The sequence below is a fragment of the Pseudophryne corroboree genome, chromosome 3 (genome assembly GCF_028390025.1).
Source record: "Pseudophryne corroboree isolate aPseCor3 chromosome 3, aPseCor3.hap2, whole genome shotgun sequence".
Taxonomy (NCBI): domain Eukaryota; kingdom Metazoa; phylum Chordata; class Amphibia; order Anura; family Myobatrachidae; genus Pseudophryne; species Pseudophryne corroboree.
In genome coordinates this window covers 312,874,215-312,879,214 of record NC_086446.1, presented here as the reverse complement: position 1 = coordinate 312,879,214, position 5,000 = coordinate 312,874,215, and the positions used below count along the sequence as shown (strand labels likewise).

General features: G+C 39.3%; 1 protein-coding gene and 2 pseudogenes across 5 annotated transcripts in view; 2 read left to right on the top strand and 1 right to left on the bottom strand.

Moving 5' to 3' along the window:
- Nucleotides 1-5,000, top strand: part of STAT3 (signal transducer and activator of transcription 3) — a 308,823-nt gene that overhangs the window by 198,657 nt on the left and 105,166 nt on the right. The gene's annotated exons all lie outside the window — the stretch shown is intronic.
- LOC134896784 (5S ribosomal RNA) lies at nucleotides 46-164 on the bottom strand (annotated as a pseudogene).
- Nucleotides 4,528-4,646, top strand: LOC134896783 (5S ribosomal RNA; annotated as a pseudogene).

The window sequence follows — 5,000 nt, the reverse complement described above, 5'->3', positions numbered from 1 at the left end:
ATGTATAGAGTGTTTTACCTTTCTCAGGCCTCTATGAATTACTATTTCGTACAGTACCTGATCTTCCCAGTTGGTCTCCCCTACTGGTACTGATCGGGCCCAGCGCTGCTTGGCTTCCAAGATCAGACGTGTTTGGGCATTTCCAGCGTGGTATGACTGTAACTTCGTTGTGCCTTACGGATCCACACTCTATATTTAGTTATTAACCAGTGTATGTTAAGTGACATATAATACCTAATATAGTGAGATAGGTGGAGTGGGAGTGAGGGGGTGGGGGGTGGTGGGGGGGTTTTGGGGGAGGGGAACCGGAGGGGGGTATGGGGGTAGGAGATGGGAAGGGGGTAGAATTGTGGGGAGGATGGGAAATAGAGACATTGTATGCGATAGGGCGTGGATATGTACACGGGTTCAAATTATATTGATAGATGGATGGAAATAAGTACCGTGTTTTAAAAGAATGGGGCGATTTCATAGTTATCGTTGAATCCTTTTGGTTGTAATGTTTGTAGTTGGAATATCCAGAACATTTCTCTGCGTGATAGTTTGTTAGCGAGGTCTCCTCCTCTTTCCCCCATTTTCACCAGTTCGATGGCTTTGAACGTAAGGGCTTCTGGGTTGGAGTTATGTGTTGTGGTAAAATGTTGGGAGACGGCGTGAGTTTCCACTTTATTCTTAATGTTCCTCACGTGTTCCTGTATTCTTAGTTTTAAAGGCCTCTTAGTTTTCCCTATGTACTGTTTACCACAGTTACATTGCAGAAGATATATGACCGACTGGGTGTTGCAATTCATATATTCCTTAATCCTATATTCCTTTTTCTTCTCCATGTCCGTGAAGGTTCTCCTGTTGGGGTGTAGATATCGACATACATTGCACCGCCCACATTTGTATGAGCCCTTGCATTTGGGCCAAGTGTGATCTTTTTCTTGGTCATTCCTCAACATGCTTGGGGCTAGGATGTCCTTCAAGTTTCTTGATTTTTTTGAACACTATCTCTGGGTGAGGAGGGAGGATTTCCTTGAGGATGGGATCCATGAGCAGTATCCGCCAATGATTCCTGAAAGACTCTCTGATAGATTTTTCGTGTCGGTTGTAAGTAGTTATAAAAGCCGTAGAGTCTTTCTTTGTTTCTCTTGTTTTATATTCCAGCAATTGTGGTCTCTCAATCAGGTTGGTTCTGGTGATGGCTTTCTTTAAAATTGTGTCCGGGTATTCTTTCTGCTTAAATCTGCTAGTATACAATTCCAATTGTGTCTGACAGTCCTCTGGCTTACTGCAATTTCTTTTGATTCTACTAAATTGGGAAAACGGAATATTATTCTTCCAGCTCTTCAAATGGTTACTTTTATAGTGGAGATAGCTATTAGTGTCCACATGTTTAATGTAATTTTTAGTGGTGATTTTTCCATTTTCCCCTGTGAGAATCAAATCCAGAAACTCGATATGTTCTTTATTCACATTGGATGTAAAAGCAAGATTCATGTCATTGGTACAAATATGTTTAAAAAATTGGTTAAAAAGATCCATGTCACCATCCCAAATTATTAAAATGTCATCAATATATCTTCGATAAAAGATTAAATGACTTTTAAAATCCTGATGATCATATATAAAAACTTTTTCCCAACATCCCATAAAAAGATTGGCAAAACTCGGTGCAAAAATAGTACCCATTGCGGTGCCGCACTGCTGTAGATAAAACTGATCCAGGAATTTAAAATAATTATGTTGAAGAATAAAACGCATGATGTCACAAATAAAATTCCTGTGTTCAATTGTTAGTGTATCATCTTTGTCCAAGAATTCTTTACAGGCTGTAACTCCCTTGTTATGTTCAATACACGTATATAGAGATTGTACATCTATTGTTATCCACGTGTAAGAGTCCTTCCACTCAATATCCTTCAGAAGGCCCAATACCGATGTGGTGTCCTTAAGGTAAGATGGGAGGTCCTTTACATAGGGTTTTAAAAAAACATCAGCGTATTCAGATAGATTAGAGGTAAGTGAGTCTATGCCCGCCACTATCGGTCTTCCTGGCGGGTTTTCCAAGCTCTTATGAATTTTTGGTAAAAAGTAAAAGATGGGGGTAGTGGGGTCTGACCTCATTAAAAACTGGTATTCGTCTTTGGTAATAATTCCTGTTCTAAAACCATGCAATAAAAGTGTCCTCAGTTCTTCGATGTAGTCATCATTCGGATCTTTAGGAAGTTTTTTGTATGATTCTTCATCTGATAAGAGTCTTCTTCTGCAATATATTTCATCCGATCCATGATGACCAGCCCCCCCCCTTTGTCAGCTTGTTTTATGATTATCCCTTTGTTTTTCTGTAAATTCTTTAGGGCTTCACTTTCTCTGTTGTTAAGATTCTTCTCTTTGATTACTCCCTGGTCAATGTCGCATAGGTCCTTTTTCACTAGTTCATAAAACATGCTAATATTGCTACCCTTAGATTCTAAGGGGTAAAACTTAGAGGTTGGTTTTAGGCCTGATTTGGAGCGGCTCTCATAATTCGCTATAACCGCATCCTCTTTTCTTAGAAAGTGTCTTTTCAGTGTTAGTTTCCTGACATATTTGTTTAAGTCTATGAATGTGTTGAATTTGTTCAGGCCTTCTGTTGGTGCAAATGACAGTCCTTTTACTAATAACGACACTTCTGGTTCCGTTAGTGCATGTTGGGAAAGGTTGAATATCCCTTTTTCGCTTGGAATTGTTGTTATAATGTTCTTTTTTTGTTTTCCCTCCCTCCTGCCTCCTCGGGATCCTCTTCTTCTGTAAACCTTCTTTTGAGGGGCGATGCATGATGTATGTCTTCTCTCATTGTATTCTTTATGTTGTACTTTGGTCTCGCTCCTATTCTTTTGGATAAAAAATCCTGGTCACTGCTTGAGCCATGTCTTTGTAATACAGAAAATCTATTGGATGTTTTTAGACTGCTATTAGGAGTATTTCTATTGTTACTCTGTGTGGTATTAGTTCTTGAAGTGACAGTTTTCCAATTTCCTCTGTCCGTCCTTTGGTCCGACTGTTTGTTGTAGTTGAATCTACTCCAATTCTTGACTCTCCCTTGTTCATAATCGTTTTTGTCCCTTTGGAACTTTTTTTCTTTTCCCTTAATCACCTCCTCCTCTATGTGCTCCATTTTCTTGTGCAATACAGACTCGTTAATTTTGTAGTCCTCCTTATCTTTATAAGGTTCAAGATCTCTCTCCTTCAATTTAATGTCAGTCTCTAAGGATGAGAGGGATTGTTTCTTTTCATCAATTAGGAGTTTCATTAAGTCTATAGAACATGTGTGTAGTATTTTGTCCCATTTTTCCATAAATGTTCCCTCTTCTCCACTATAAAAGTAACCATTTGAAGAGCTGGAAGAATAATATTCCGTTTTCCCAATTTAGTAGAATCAAAAGAAATTGCAGTAAGCCAGAGGACTGTCAGACACAATTGGAATTGTATACTAGCAGATTTAAGCAGAAAGAATACCCGGACACAATTTTAAAGAAAGCCATCACCAGAACCAACCTGATTGAGAGACCACAATTGCTGGAATATAAAACAAGAGAAACAAAGAAAGACTCTACGGCTTTTATAACTACTTACAACCGACACGAAAAATCTATCAGAGAGTCTTTCAGGAATCATTGGCGGATACTGCTCATGGATCCCATCCTCAAGGAAATCCTCCCTCCTCACCCAGAGATAGTGTTCAAAAAATCAAGAAACTTGAAGGACATCCTAGCCCCAAGCATGTTGAGGAATGACCAAGAAAAAGATCACACTTGGCCCAAATGCAAGGGCTCATACAAATGTGGGCGGTGCAATGTATGTCGATATCTACACCCCAACAGGAGAACCTTCACGGACATGGAGAAGAAAAAGGAATATAGGATTAAGGAATATATGAATTGCAACACCCAGTCGGTCATATATCTTCTGGAATGTAACTGTGGTAAACAGTACATAGGGAAAACTAAGAGGCCTTTAAAACTAAGAATACAGGAACACGTGAGGAACATTAAGAATAAAGTGGAAACTCACGCCGTCTCCCAACATTTTACCACAACACATAACTCCAACCCAGAAGCCCTTACGTTCAAAGCCATCGAACTGGTGAAAATGGGGGAAAGAGGAGGAGACCTCGCTAACAAACTATCACGCAGAGAAATGTTCTGGATATTCCAACTACAAACATTACAACCAAAAGGATTCAACGATAACTATGAAATCGCCCCATTCTTATAAAACACGGTACTTATTTCCATCCATCTATCAATATAATTTGAACCCGTGTACATATCCACGCCCTATCGCATACAATGTCTCTATTTCCCATCCTCCCCACAATTCTACCCCCTTCCCATTTCCTACCCCCATACCCCCCTCCGGTTCCCCTCCCCCAAAACCCCCCCACCACCCCCCACCCCCTCACTCCCACTCCACCTATCTCACTATATTAGGTATTATATGTCACTTAACATACACTGGTTAATAACTAAATATAGAGTGTGGATCCGTAAGGCACAACGAAGTTACAGTCATACCACGCTGGAAATGCCCAAACACGTCTGATCTTGGAAGCCAAGCAGCGCTGGGCCCGATCAGTACCAGTAGGGGAGACCAACTGGGAAGATCAGGTACTGTACGAAATAGTAATTCATAGAGGCCTGAGAAAGGTAAAACACTCTATACATATATGTATTTTTATTTTTTATTATCTATATATATTTATTAATTTATTCTCCATTATATATTATATTATATATTATATATTTATATTATAATAATCCCCAAAAAGGTTTGCATAGAAATAATATTGCTATGTCTACACACCATACACTGTAATAACACTGTCACCTATACTCCTGTGCACTACCATTTAAAGCCATCCCTGTAAAAACAGCACACCTAATGCACAAGCACTTTACCAGTTAAATCTTATTACTGCTATTTGCACTAGCCCTATATTATGAGATATTGTACTGTGGAAGATTTATTATATG